The sequence below is a fragment of the Pipistrellus kuhlii genome, unplaced genomic scaffold (genome assembly GCF_014108245.1).
Source record: "Pipistrellus kuhlii isolate mPipKuh1 unplaced genomic scaffold, mPipKuh1.p scaffold_m20_p_12, whole genome shotgun sequence".
Taxonomy (NCBI): Eukaryota; Metazoa; Chordata; class Mammalia; order Chiroptera; family Vespertilionidae; genus Pipistrellus; species Pipistrellus kuhlii.
The window spans coordinates 34,661,307-34,676,719 of record NW_023425427.1 but is presented as its reverse complement, the minus strand read 5'-3'; the positions used below and the strand labels follow the sequence as shown (position 1 = coordinate 34,676,719).

General features: G+C 40.2%; 1 protein-coding gene across 4 annotated transcripts in view; it reads left to right on the top strand.

Annotated features, from left to right (window-relative positions):
* Positions 1–15,413, top strand: part of GLIS3 (GLIS family zinc finger 3) — a 431,194-nt gene that overhangs the window by 309,674 nt on the left and 106,107 nt on the right. The window lies entirely within an intron of this gene.

Sequence of the window (15,413 nt, the reverse complement as noted above, 5' to 3'; positions counted from 1 at the left end):
TGGAAGGTAGTTTTTTTTTTTTGTTTTGTTTTTTTTTCAGCTGCCACATTGAGGAATAGAATTTAACTTTTATAAATGACCATTGGTAACTTTACCAGAACAGTGTGTGTGTGTGTGTGTGTGTGTGTGTGTGTGTGTGTGTATGTTTAAATGTATTTTTATTGATTTCAGAAAGGAAGGGAGAGGGAGAGAGATAGAAACATCAATGATGAGAGAGACTCATTGATCAGCAGCCTCCTGCACGCCCCCTACTGGGGATTGAGCCCACAACCTGGACACGTGCCCTTGTTCAAAATCTAACCCAGGACCCTATCCCCTGAGCCAAGTCAGCCAGGCTGTGTATTTTTTTTTTTTTTTTAATGCACAGTATAAGCAGTTGATTTGAGAAAAATTGAAGAAATATTTTGCTGTTGTTTTATTTCTTCTTCTTTTGCTAAATTCAGAGAATGTAGTAAAAGAAAATTTCAAAGAAAGCAGGCTGGTATCATCCTAGCCACTGGCTTGTGCATTTACATTACTCACTCATGTTCCTTCCTTGTTCCATACTGACATTAAAGGGAAACTCTTCCCTGTTGATATATTGACGTCCTACTTTCCCTAGATTTTGCTTCTTTCTGCTCTTTCTCTGAGACAACCATACTCAATAGGATTTCTGAAGAATCCAATATATTATTCAATCACCAGTTGAACGTTCTGCTCTTAAATATAATTTACCAATGGTTTTGCCCTATGACTTGTGAATCTGTAAATGCTGGGAGAGAAAATTAATCTGACATTTTGGTATTTTTTCATGCTTAACCCTTCACAACCCTATTTAGTCAGAATGCATTCTGAGATCCTAGAAGCATCTTGGATATTTCCTGTTCTTTAATCTTTTGCCAACTATAACCACTGCTCATGATTCTTCTTTCATTGGTCTGATGATTTAAATTTTGTAAAATATTATGTATGTATAAAATCTTTGAACTTCACAACAGCCTTTTGAAGTAGGCCATTCTCAGTGGTAGAAATTCCTTCTCAGACATCCTGAAACCTTTGTCTCTATGTCTTCCATGGAATTCAAGTGTGGGGGGAGGGAGGGATTGTTGAGAAACCTGGATTGAACTGCCTTTTTTTAAAAAAGAAAAAGCACAAAATGGCATGACCTTCACATTTCCATTTAAATCCTAAAAGAGGCAGACAGAACACCACATATCTTCATGGATGTAGTGATTGAAGATGGAAAGACCTGACTCTCACTCATGATCTTCCCTCCTTTCTCCCCTGAGAGGCCATGATTTTGAGACATGTCTCTGATTTACAGCTTTGTTTCCTGGGTCATCCTCACTTGATGAAGATGCTAGCTAGAGCCATTTATGCTTTCTCCCCCCCCCCCCCCCGCTCCACCCCCACTGCCGCAGCCTGTCCCCTTGTCCCCTCCACAATATGAATTCTCTAGCTTTTTCAGAACTTCTGCTCACCACGCGGGTCCTTTTGAGCTTTCACATTTCTCTCTTATTTATTTATTATTTTTTTACCCATAGGCTTATTCCGTGTGCACCATTGTCTGAATTGTCATGAATTTCGGATTTAGTTCCAGAATGTCAAAAGCATGTTTTCAGCTGAACAAACCAAATGAAGTAAAAAGCTTCATTCCCCACCCCACCCCCCAACCCTTTACTTTATTCTCATTACTTATCCCAGTGGGGAGGATGAGTAAAAAAATGCATCCTCTAGATCCTGAAAGAATTTCTAATATTCGTTCTTTCTCTATAAGATACAGAGCTTAATCCTTTCTTTAGACATTTTTTCTTCTTCTAAATAAACAGGGCCTAATTGGAAAAAGCTGAGAGAGCTAAGCAGCAAAGGATAGAAAACATTTACTGAGCTTGGAAGTGCATATTGAATACTGCAGGAAATTTGCATATGGATTACTTTGTGAAAAAAATAGAAACATTCTCAGCCCATTAGTTAGTGTGATGGGCTCCCACTGACTAAAATCCAAGTACTTTTGCTTGTTTTCTCCAACTGTTCTTTTCTGTAATCATTTCTCTTTAACTACTGGGCAGCTATTCTGTTAGTGCACTTTGTGCTAGGGAAAGAAAATACTGAGCATAGCTGTGCCTAGAATATGAGCAGGGTATCTCTGATTTAATCCCCGGAACACTGTACCATTATTTCTGAGCCTGGGCAGAGGGGTGCCTCTTTATCAGACTGAGACTCTAAGTCACATTTTTTTCCAGCTCAACCATTGTATTAAGTGACAACACTTAGATTCCTTCGTGGTGCCTCAGTTTCTCCATATGCAAAATGGAGGGAATGTTTAGCATTAACCGAGTTTGGGGCGGGGGGAGAATCAATGAATATTTGTGAAAGTAAATTGAGTCCCTGTAACAGAAATTTAAAGCATAATTAAGGTAAGGAGAACAGATTAGTGTTAAATGTATGTGTGAAACACATTTTACATTTCATTCCAAAAAAGACTGAATTTAATTTACTCCAAATGAAGAGGAGAAAAAAGGGAAAGAAGTGGTATTGTGAATTAGGATTCTAAATTTGGATTTTGATATGTTGCTTGGTGTACAAGAGACACAAAGCCACATGTTGACATTTTTAAGAAGTGTGTGTGTGTGTGTGTGTGTGTGTGTGTGTGTGTGTGTGTGTTGGGGGTGGAAGAGGGGTTTACATGATAAGCAAATCTAATTACCATTGGGAAGACTTCTCTGGCATAACTGCATCAAGTACTAGCAAAAGGATTGTTATCAAAAAGATATTGAAAACTCTTTACCTTTAGTCCAAAGAAAAATCATTAAACATGGATCGGCTCTTTGCATTGTAGTGTGAGGCAAGACCTTGTGTTGCCTCACACCACAATGTCAGCTATTGCCCACAAGAAACATCTGTATCTTTGTGTCATCTGTTTACGGAGATAATCTAAACCCTGTCACTTCACAAAGGAATAATTGAATATTAATAGATGTGGAAATTGGTGTAAAAGATCAAAATGTCAGTACCCGTCTGCATTCCTACCAGCAATGCATGAGGGGAGGACACATATGTAATACCTTAATTAATAAAGAAATAAAAATGCAAAAAAATTATATTTAAAAATATGTCAGCACCCATCAGCCTGTTTCAGACTTACCAAAATGGCTTGGAAACTGCTGGAAAGAAAGATTTATGCAGCATTGATCACAGAAATGGAATGATATCTTAATGAAGAGGAGCTTCTATGTGCTATAAACAGCTGAGTGCTGCATATACACTAATTCTTCCAAAGAACTAGAAAAAGACAAATATTCTCAAAAGATTTTAATGTAAAAAGGATGTCCTATAGAAAAATCCAAGATTTTTTTTTTCCTGACCGAATTCTCTTGATGTAAGTAAATCTTTCATTGGGATAATGGAAGGAAATGGCTAAATTTTCTGGCAACATGCCGAGTTTACCAGAAAGAATGTAGTAGAGCAGACCCCAAGTTCCAAAGAAAACCAAGAAATGATGACTCTTTATCTCCCAACTAGACATCTGTGTGAATCTGTAAACCAGGAATCAACTACATAATAATTGTCCTGTGATTTAAAAAAACAAAAACAAAATAAGTAACATAACAAGGGAGAAAAGCTGCTTGGGTTGTCAATTTGTCTTCTAGGACCCTACAATATAAAGTGTGGTCTGAGGTCCATCAACATCTCTGGTGAGTTTTTTTTTAGAAATACAGATTCTCGGGCGTCACTCTAAACCTGCTGGATCAGAGTTGGCCCTTAATGACTTCCTCGGGAGATTTGTGTGGACATTGTACTCTGAGAAAGCACTGTCCTAGGATGCTGCTTAGTCTATGACTGTTTCAGGTCTCCATACAAATAATCCTTGATAAACTTTTGGTAATTGGTTTTTGATCACTGAATAAATGATTGATATTTGGATGACCTCACCTAATATTACCCATCATCCTCAGATTTTTTCATTTTTATTCACTGAGCACCTGACAGGTTCCAGGCACTGTGCTAGGTTTTGGAAACAGAGGGATGGACAAGACAGATGCAGACCTGAGGCAGACGATGGCTGAAATTTTATTTAATGGCAGAGAAGTAAAGAATTGTGCAGGAAAAACAAAATGTGCAAAGAAAGTAGAAATTGAGTGAGCCTGGTCATGTCCATAAGACCAGAGCATGCTCTGGCATCCCCCGTGGCTCTAATGGGCCTTGAGTGGGTGGATCTCAAACAGGCAGAAGAGCAATAGGTAGACCACCACTTCCAGTAGTAAGATTGCTGAGTCAAGAAGGATACCGATGCCCTTCAGCTAACTTTTTCCCTTAAGTAAACATTTTTATTGGCCATATGATTTTATTTTTTGAGGCGCCAAAAACTTACATGGTTTGCTCAAATTAGAAAAATAATAAACACCGCAAATCCAGAGAGCATGCAAACAAGAGCTCTAAATAGGGCAGCAGTTCCAGATCTGCCTTGTTGATGTCAGTCTCCAAGTTCTCTTGGTCTGGGTGGACCTTGGCTAGGCAGCTTCAGGTTTCTTCCCTCTCGCCCTCAGCGTGGATGTTGCCCAGTGATCAGCAGTGTCCCCATCTGTCTCTCCGCAGTGGTCAGCCACACTAGAGCTGACCCCCGTCATCCAGAAGGGCCAGGGTTGATTTTTCCTGCTTCCCTTTCTCCTTCTCTTTTTCCTTTCCACCTCAGTCATTTTAAGCTTGAATTTGATTTGCATATCTGAACTGCTAATTATACCAATTACTTGCAGTGCTTCGCATTCTAAAAAGAAGTCTGAAACTGACCCCTTTCATTAAAGTCCCTGTCAGTTTGCCCTGAAATTTGGAGCTATGGAGACAGGTTCTTTTTTACAAATATTTTCCTTATAAATATATCTTTTAAAGGCCAGCTGCCAGCAACTGTATTTTCCAGGTCCCAAACACTCATGTTTCTGGTCATGTTTTTCTGTAGTCCAGCATACATTCTTTAACTAAATACTACCCTTGAAAGATCAAAAGGAGTACTCCCTGCTTTCATTTTGTTCTTGGCTGTAGCTCATGGATGTCTATTTTTTTTTTTCTTTTCTTAATTTACAAAAAGCTTTCTTTCAGAAGAAAAAGAAGTGGCTCTGTGGATCATAAAGAGATCATTAACATTTACTAATACAGTCTGTTCTTAAATTGCTTTACCACCACATCCTTTCAGTATTATTTACTGAGCTGCTGAAATAATTGAGCTTTGAATTTTTAGATTACTATAAAGCAAGACCTATTGTCACTTACTGCTGGGTGTAATTGCACCATATGTATTTAGTGAAGCTATTTATTCATCTCCCTGGTGGATAGCTTTGTCAAACTGAGTTGAGATATTTCTGTATGTGCAGTTGGGATCTAGAAAACATTTGCATTTCATATAGCACTTAGAGGGCTTCACAAGTGGGTTTTTTTGGTGTGTTTTTTTTCCTCCAGACCTGAGGGTCTGTTTTGTAAGTTCTACTCATCTTTCATTATTCTCCATTGTTTGTTAGAACAAGCACTGTTCCTATGAGTATACAGTTGTTCTGAGTGGATCTTAAGCCCTAGAAACAAAGTTTTTAAAAGAGAAAAAAAGAGAGGGATGAAGAAAAGAAAGCATTTTAAAATAAGTAACTTGCATTTTAATATATAATACCTAATTTTTCAATTATTTAACAAAGCTGCATTGGGACTAACACTGCGCATCATGAAAAAGAGCAGCCTGGTTCTTGTCCCAAAGGAGCTCGCATTCCTCGGGGATGTTATGAGAGCACATTCATGAGAGATTAAACCTAAGCGTAGGGACAGAGAATGTTTTCCTGAAAAGGGGGTATTTCAGCTAAGCTCTAAATGATGAATAGGATTTAACCAGGCCAATAGGAGGAAAACATTTTTCCAGACAAAGGAAATAGCATGTACATCTGCACCTTTGAGGAACTGAAAGACCAGTGTAGCTTAATAAAATAAGGGAGGGAGCAAGAGGGAACCCGGGTGAGGAGGAGGTTAAAAAGTGGGCAAGAGCCAGATCACACAGAGCTTCTAAGCCATGAGTAGACTTTGGTCTTCATTCAAAACCAATGGGAAACCTTTGAAGAATTTGACACAGGAGAGTGGTACAGTCAGATTTCTAGTTTTCAAAAGAGAACTCTGGCAGCCATGTGGAGACGAGGTGGTGGGTGGAGGCAAGCGTGGATGGAGGAGACCTGTTAGGAGATTACTGAAATAGACCAGGTAAGACAGTGGCTTAGATAGAGTAGGGGAAGTTAAATTTGATGGAGAGAAGTGGACACTTGGGGAAGTACTTTTGAGGACTTGAAAAGTATTATAGGAATAGATGTATGGGAGAGGGAGATGTCAAGGATTACTTCCAGATTGGGTTTCTACTGGTGGGTGAGTAGAGAGCAGGGAGTGAAGACTCCTTTTGGGGGGAAATGTCATTGTTACATGTTGGAATATTTACTTGAAGGTCCCTGTGAACCATCAGTACAGAGATATTGAATATGTAGTAGGGTCTGGGGCTCAGAGGAGAGGTGTAGGCCAAGTTTAACAAATTGTAATCACATGCCTTTGATGTGTTGCAGATTGGATTCTTATATCCAACAAAGGAAAATAATGAAATGAACTGTTTCTTTCTTCGGGGAATTTTGCTTCACATGGAATTAGAAGGTGCTACAACAAATATTTAGGCAAACATTCAGTCAATTAAACACTTTTAAAAACATGTATTGAGTACCTAATATATATTAGGAACTTATTAGAGTAAGAGAACTTCTAAGACATCTCTTTTCTCTATAAGAAAGGCTTAGCCAAGTATACATCTAAGAAGGACCAAGTTTTGTCACCATTCGTAAATTGGTAGTAAATTCAGGAACCTCTTTATTTAATGTGATGAGTATCGTTCGCTGAATATGCAGCTTCGAGGTCCTTCTAAAATACCCAGGTTGACTGTTTCATGCCAGGTCACACTTTGCATTTGATTTTAAGCATCCTAAGCCTTTGAGTCTTACAGATGCATACCACATTTAAAAAAAAAATTTTTTTTTGAGAATTACAGTTAGGAAGATTGTGCCAAGAATATAAGGCTCACAATAGTCATTATAAATGACTTCTTTCTATGCTCAGACTTAGTAAGAATGATTTATGTAATTTAGAATATTGACCCTATTGGCTGCAGTGAATTTAAATTACTAATATTTTTTACTTTATAAAGGACAGAAGAAAAAGTACATTTGGATTCCTTCCATTACACATTTCTTTCTTTATCTGTTTGAACGCTTGAGAAATACTATTCCCTTGGAGTTGTGTGGAGGAAATACTTGGTTAAATAGTTGAACCAGAAGGCCATGATTCCCATTACTGCTCTGCCCCTTGGGTGACTTTGGCAGGTCATTTCACCTCTCTAGGCCTCAATCCCTTCACTGTAAAAATGGGGACATAATACTAGATAATGTGAATACATAAAAGATGATAATAATGGCTAACTTTCATTGAGAATTTACTGTGTGCTAAGTACTTCCATGTCATGATTATTGGCTCTTTAGGATGACCAAGGAGATAAAATGAAAGAAAAAACATAGCTTAGGAAAAAACCCATTTTACTCATTTTTATTTCTTTGAAGAATAAGAAATAATAGTAGTTTAAACTCAATGAAAAATCCAAGTACTCTAAATAATAGAGCAATATTATTATCAAATTAAAACATTTGAAATGATCTACTGGTTGGACCTTGACATTGGTAGGTAGAATTTCATGTAGGCCTATCATTCTTGGGATGAGTGGAATTAAGCTGCAGAGAAAGAGGTTGGAGTAGAGTTAAGTAGAACAGTCAAGAGGATTGAGATTATAATTCTTTGCCAAGATTTTTTCCTAATAATTTTGGGTGTTGAATTCAATGCATGCATATGGTGATTGAATATCCTGCTGATCTCAAAACCTAAAAGGCCACTACTGGAAAGGGTCAATGAATTTAATGACAGTTTCTTGCCCTCAGGGGAGAGGGGAACCATGGACATACAGGAAGAAGAGGCAAAGGTGTAGGAGCAATTCTTTCAAGTACCAGAAAGGAGAAGGGCTGAGAGATAGGATGGAGTGGGGAGGGGAAGGGGTGTAGGGGGAGGGAGTTAAAATCAGAACAGGGAAGAAGAATAAGTGGAAGAAATGAAAGGCTTTCTGAGAATCTACTGTGTGCCTGTCAGGCATGTGACAGGAAGCCATGTGGAAAAGCTCAGCTGTGAAAGAAAGGAAACTGGAAGTGATGCCTTCTGGAAGCCAGTGAGTGAGTGGTTTTGATGCACCAGAGTGGGTTGTCACAAAAGATTGTCAATCCTGCGACTGTTGGGCTGCTGGGGGGCATAACTCTGAGCTCACACCTTTGCTATGGCTGCCAGAGCTAATGCAAGGTCTGAGTTCCATTCTTTTCATATCTGTTGCTTTTTTTAAGCAGCCAGTTGCAGATGACTTTTAGCAAGTACAGAATTCATATTTAAGTGATGCATAATGAAAATCGATGGCTTTTTGTTGAGAAAAGCACGGTGTCAGGAAAATATCCCTGCCATCCTCTTTCCTCCTGTCACAGTGGTGGAAATTTTACATTTGAAAGTGAAAAGGCTTAAGATATAATTTTTTAATCCCATCTTTCCTGCCCACTTGCATCTCTTCCAAAGCTTGTCAGGGCCAAATTTGGAATAGTAAGAGCCATTAAAAGTTTGGCATCTTGCACTCTGTTTTTTGGAATAAACTCAGTGTGGGCCAATTTATGGTAAATTATTCTCTTCATGTGTGAATTTCCTTTTCTCTCTTGGCAAATTCATGTTTGCCTCTACACTCCTGCACACAGATCTCAAACACATACATTTATTACAGAATCTGTGTGGGATATATGTGCGAATGTTAAAGTGTGTGCCCGTGGCTGTACTCACAAGTGCATATGCACATATTTGCACCTATGTGCCTTCATGATAGCAAATTGACTTAAACAGTTTGTCTCAGAGGTTTGTGTTGCTGTACGTATGTTAGCATACATTCTGTTGCAACCAGCAAACAGTTTTTCAGTCAAGAGATGACAGAATTCAGCAATCATTTGGGGAAACACCACAGTAAATAAATATATTGCTTACTTCTGTTAAACCAAGCATGCCAATCCTTAATAAAACTGAAGGCAAGCAGTGGCATTTCTCATATTTGCCATCAAAGACAATTACAGGGCAGCTAATCCATTGCCAACAGGAAGGTGGGGTGTAGGCCTTGCTGCACCCCCTGTATTCTCAACACAGAAAGCACTGGAGCTAGGCATAATGATAACTTGGGATTATATGGAACTGTGGTGTCTGCCTTTCATTCAGAGAGCTTGGCTATAGGATGGACAGAGGCATGGCATCATGGGAAATTTCTTGACCTGTTCATTGGGGTTATTTGACTCAGGGCAATTAAGGGCAAGATCCCAAAGGTGGTTTTTGTGTGTGTGTGTGTGTGTGTGTGTGTGTGTGTGTGTGTGTGTGTTTTTCTTTGCATGAGACGCTCTTTCCTGGCATATTTGAGAGCATATTAACTCAGCTTTTACAGAGCAATTTAAAAGTTTCCTTTCCTTTATGCATGAAGAAGGCACACATTTATGTGCTTTGAATTATTGCTAATAACATAACATGTTCCTAAAAGGGCCTGTGTATGCTTAGCTCAAGTTTGGAAAAGGGTGTGGTATGAAAACAGTTCACTCACTTCAGCAGAGTTACTACAAATTTCTCAGCACGTCAACAAAGAATTTCGTGCATCTCATCCACATGCAAAATATACAACCATATGTTATTATTAGTATTGTTTCCTCACATAATTAGATTTAAGGTAATTAAATCATGTTTTACAGTAGTTCCATAGAACATTAAACTCCAGCAAAACCCATAAATGCGTTTTATAGCTTTTGCGATGTTGACCATTTGATGTCATCATAAGCGGCAACTGGCCCTACCTAATTGAAAGGCCTTAATGAGCTTACTACACAAGGAAGTCTGGGAAATCAATATGCTGTTTTACAAAGAGTTCATTCTGGCTATTCTGTTTAGCGTTTATTTAGCAAATGCTCTGTGGTCACTTGAATATATGCCAAGCACTCTACGCAGTGCCGGCAATAAAAAGATTAATAAGACTCAGTCCCTTGTCCTCATAAATCTCAAAGCCTAGTGGTGGAGACAAACAATCCAATTAGTGTACAGTAGCTCCATGTTTCAGTGGGCAAGGTGTAGCGGGTAAGTGAGGAGGGATCCCTGTGCCCTGGTGAAAGCACAAAGGAAGGCATCACAGAGGTGATGACACCCAGCTGAAGAAGGGGCCAGTAGGATGTCACCAGGCACAGGGAGTGGCACGTGCAGTGGCACAGGGGCTGAAGGGAGCGCACTACTTAATTAAGGAGCCGCAGCTGGACTGGCCCTGAGCCAGCGTGGGAGAGGTGAGAGGGCAGAGGGAAGACAGGCCTGACCACAATCGTGGCACACCATCTCTGTTTCCCCCCTTCTCCTTCCGCTTTGGCTACTTAGTTCTCTTACATCACCTATCTCTATCTGTCCTCTGAAATTTGAGAGATCTTTTAGAAAAACCGACTTTTAGAGAACGTTTCTAATATTTTTTTTAAATGCCCCAAATCCAAAGGACATTTCCTCCATTTTCTCTGTTTCTTCACCTTTAGTAGATAGCAAATAATTTGGGGATGTTGGAACAGGCTGGGTCAGATTCCAAACTTATTCTGGGTATATATATCTGTCTCCTGGAATGTTCTAGGAATGCAGAAAATGTAAGTTTGAGTGTGATGTTTCCTTTGTACACCCACAGAGCCCAATAAAGTGCTGAATGCACAAGAAACTTAACATCTGGTATATAGACTTGACAAAGAGTTTGAAAAAGTGTTCTCATTAATACATAGTATTAATGAGCGTCCATATGTATGTGTATAGATACTTCCTAGACATATTGTGCTTGTGTGGATATATGTATGTGGAATATATGTGATGGTCAGAAACACAGGTATAGGGATGAAATGTTTTGGTTGCTTTTACACATTTATGCAGGGCCAGTCACATAACCTTAAATATATTTGTTCGACTAACATACAATCCAAGTGCATTTATAGAGGTGTGACTGGGAACCTCTGAAATGTACACCCTTTGTTGGATATATACTAGTATTTGGAGTTGCAGGAAATCAATGTTAATAAACAGCAACAGCAAAATGCCAGGTGACTAACTTACTGTTATGTATAAACAATTCCAGACAACCGGTTTTATTATTTATCCACTCACAGAAATAATTATTTGCTCGAAATTGTAGCTTTCTGGTGTTGTATTGACACAACATGAATAGTATGTGGCACTTTATATTTGTTGAGTAACCGGAGAGGGCTGAATAGTCTGTCTTAAATACCAGTGTTGCTCTGTGGAGTATTCTTTTTCCAGCTGTGAATAGAATGCCCATGATGAGGTTCCTTTGCAGTTGTTATAAACCCAACACTTCATAATTTCCATAAACATTTAATATGGTGCAAATGTTGGCACAGAAATCATCTATTTTGCTCTACATTGTGGCTTCTCAAAAACATTTTTTCCCATTTTCATTTTTTAAGTTCACCCTCACTTATTTTGTCACCTCATTTAGCACACCCTTTTAAGGAACAGTTGCTACTCATGACCCAAAATGCTAAAAAGCAACAAATTGCCATAAATGAGTAAGAACACAAGCATAATGCCCATTCAGGTAACCTTTCTTTTTTACAGATTTCTTAATAAAAAACAAGCAGCACAGTAGACCAAAGAGTTGCATTTATGAGCTAGTTAATAGATTCATTTTGTATACCAAAATAACAAGGAAAAAACATAGTAACCGGGATCTCCTTATTATGGCTTAGCAAAACGTCACAGAAAGGGTTTTATATTAATTCTACAAAATTTTTAATAGTTCCAGAAAATCTGGATAAATGAGTCCTGTAGGTCACGTCAGAACTCCAGATGAGTAGCAGGCCCTGAAGTGGTTGACTGACTCATTGAGGCCACAGTGTCAGAGTCTCTCTTCCCCCTGCAGTGACCCCAGCCAAACTGAAGGGCTGGACAGCTTTGAAGGCTGTCATCAGAAATGCAACTGCAAGTCTGTTCAGATATTGGAACCTTCAGAAAACCAGTTTGGGGTGCACCGATTTCCTTGATGTTAAGAGAACTCTCAAATTAACCGGAATTAACCCTGCCATGAAGTTAAATAATTTTCCAACGAGGCCACCATTCTTCTGGGTTGAATCTTTGAAATATTTAAAAAATCAGATATTCTCTTTTAGCAAGAAAAAGGAAACCTACAAACTCCTTTTCTGTGGGTATGTTGTTCTGTTATGGACCTGGCCCCGGTGGGGGGTTGGGGGGGGGGTGTTGCAGATTGAAAACATGAGTAAGGTCACAAAGCGAGAAGACCGTCGCATCTTCATCCTGTTGCAGAGCTGGTACTGTGAATGAGACAGGCTGAGGAAGGAATTCCACATTCCTCAGTGTCATCAATCCATGAACCAGATACTTTTTGGAAGCTTTAAGACATTTTTTGAATTATTTTCTTTCTCTCCTTTTATGTGTAACACTTTCTACAGACTGATGTGGTAAATATTAAGATTTGCTGGAGCATCTAATAAGGGTGCACTGGGAACAGAAACCACAGGGTGGTACAAGGCGGACCATATGTCCAAATACGAATGAGACTGAGGAAGAAACAAGATCAGATGGCCCCATGTGCTTCTGCAGTCTTTCTGTTTTGACTCTTTGTCTCTTTTTCCCCCCTGATTTTTTTTTCTTTCTGTTTCCTTCCCCTGTCCCCCAACCCAGACAACACTTTCTGTTATCTTCCCAACTTAAATTTTAAAATTAGATTTTACTCTTCCACATTTTTTTTTAAGAACAAAGCTGCCATAGTTTGGCTCATCAAAAGCAAGCCCTTTCTTTATTCTTTTTTTCTTGCTCTAGTAGTTCATTTATTTATTTTATTGCTTTCTTAACAAAAAAGAACCACACAACTAATTAAACTGCCCAGCTGGCTTGGCTCAGTGGTTGAGCATCAACCTATGAACCAGGAAATCACAGTTCAATTCCTGATCAGGGTATTTACCTAGGTTGTGGGCTCCCCAGTTCAGGAGGCAGCCAATCTCTCTCATCATTGATGTTTCTATCTCTCTCTCCCTCTCGCTTCCTCTCTGAAGTCAATAAAAACATACTTTTAAAACACCTCATTAAACTGTACATTTTCAGCCTGAGGAGAGTTATTGATCACTAGAATCTTCTCAAAGTGTTAACTTCAAACATTCAACATTTAGAGAATTACCTCCTAGGAGATACTTAGAAATGTAGAATTTCAGGCACTAGGGCACACTTATGAATCAGAATCTGCATTTTAACAAGATGCCAGAATACTCACCCTACCTAATAATAGAGTAATATGCAAATTAACCAGAACTCCGGCTGTACCCACAAACCATGCCCACCAGCCACACCCATCATCCAATCAGAGTGACTATGCAAATTAAGCCAACAAAAATGGTGGTTAATTTGGATACGTGGAGTGGGGGGGGGGGGGCTGGCAGAGTGAAGACTGAAGACAGTAAAATGGAAGAGGGAGACAGAGTGGGAAAGCAAGGCGGCTTCGGCTGCTGGAGGGAAAGCGCTGGCAGCACATGTGGGGCTGGGCGAGGCGTGCAGCCCCGCAGTGGGAGGGTGGGGGAGCCGGGGTGGCGGGTGGCCGTACACAGCAGCTGCATGCGTGGCCGGCCCTAGAGATGGTGGCAGCAGGCGCTGCAGCAGCACGCAAGCGGCCGCAGAGACAGTGGCAGGTCGGGCGCGGTGGGTTGGGCGTGCTGGGCGAGGTGCTCTGCGGTGGTGGCAGTGCGAGCTCAGGCCGTGGAGAGGGCGGTGGCAGTGGCCGTGGGCCTGCCCCGCCCCTCCTCGCCCTGCCTGCCACAGCGGGAGAGGTGGGAGAGATGGCGGTGGCGGGAGGGAAGCCCGTCGGAAGTCTTGCAGGAATATGCCTGCAGCAGGTCCCCAGTGAGTATATAATGCTGGGAGGCACTGTCCCAGGAGGGCACTTGTAAATCTCAGCTGAATACGTGAGTCAGGTTTCTCACCTCTTCCCAGGGGTGTGAGGTGGCCCTTGGTCCTCGGCTACTCCCTTGGCCTCTCTGAGTCACAGGAGAGGCGCTCATTTGTTTTCACCTTCTACAGGTACGTCCATGACTCAGGTAGACTAGCATTTCTTGGGCTGTTTGTGGAGGTCACCTTGGCTCTATCCACTGCATTAGAAATATTTGCTGACCTTTACACCAGTGCCTGTCATCGCTGTTGTCTTTGTAAATTGAAGATGTAAATTAGCATATAATTCATCACCCACTTCCTGGCGCTGCCCAGCATATCGTGGTATCAACCATCACTAATGGGATTAATTGGTCTTGACTGATTAAATTGTAAAACTTACACTTCCAAGGGTCATAAACACTGAGCCTTCATTGAAATCAAATGTATATTTTTAAAAGCATGTCCAGCATCATAGACTCCTTTCTGTTTGGATTTTGTTGACTTTAGTGGTATAAAAACCTGATCAGGAAAGGTTTGCCATTATTACTACTTTGAGTATGAACTTGTGCTCCTCAGCACTCTAAGTAGCTGATTAGGGGAGGGAGTAACATTCTCCTTGATTATTGGTTTTACATATGGACTAAATCCTATTTTAATGGTGTCTAATGAGCCTTTCATTTTCAGAATTTTACACAAAAGCATCTAATAGAAAGAGAAAGTAATATTTCAAAGGTCATAGTAATGCCACCTAATGTCAACAATCTGTAATCAAGCCAATATATAGAGATGGTGATTACAGTTCCGTTGGGATCCTTTAAATATGAAATAATCTCCTGAATTAGCAAAGTGATACAAGGTAGGGTTCTCTGGGTTTAAGGCAACTTATACTTATTAATTAAAGTTGGTTACTTGAAAACAGCCACAGACTTAAAGAGATATTTCTTAGTGTGAGGCTTCATGCAATGCCGTCTTTTCAGACCCAGTGAGATGTAAAGTTCTGTCACTTCCAGTCTTATATTTTATTCTCTTATGTGTCTGTAAGGCCACTGAAATGTGCAAATGGAAAATGATGACTCCCCGGAGTGCTTTTCCTCAATAAAGGACCGCAATGGGCAGTGGGAACGTGGGGTGTTCTGTGGTAAGGATGCCACGGAGGGAACTTACAGCCCCACCTACTTCAGAACCCGACATCTGCCTGGCAGCAGATTAAAGAGTGCGGAGAGTTCAAAGAATTCCTAGCATGAGACTGGCATTCTGAGATCTTGTCGATAGGCTGTGCAGGAGGAGATAACCTTGCCCAGCCCTGGACTGGAGATGTTCCTTTCCAGGCTAGCGCTGCTGCTAGTCCATGGATTCTTGTC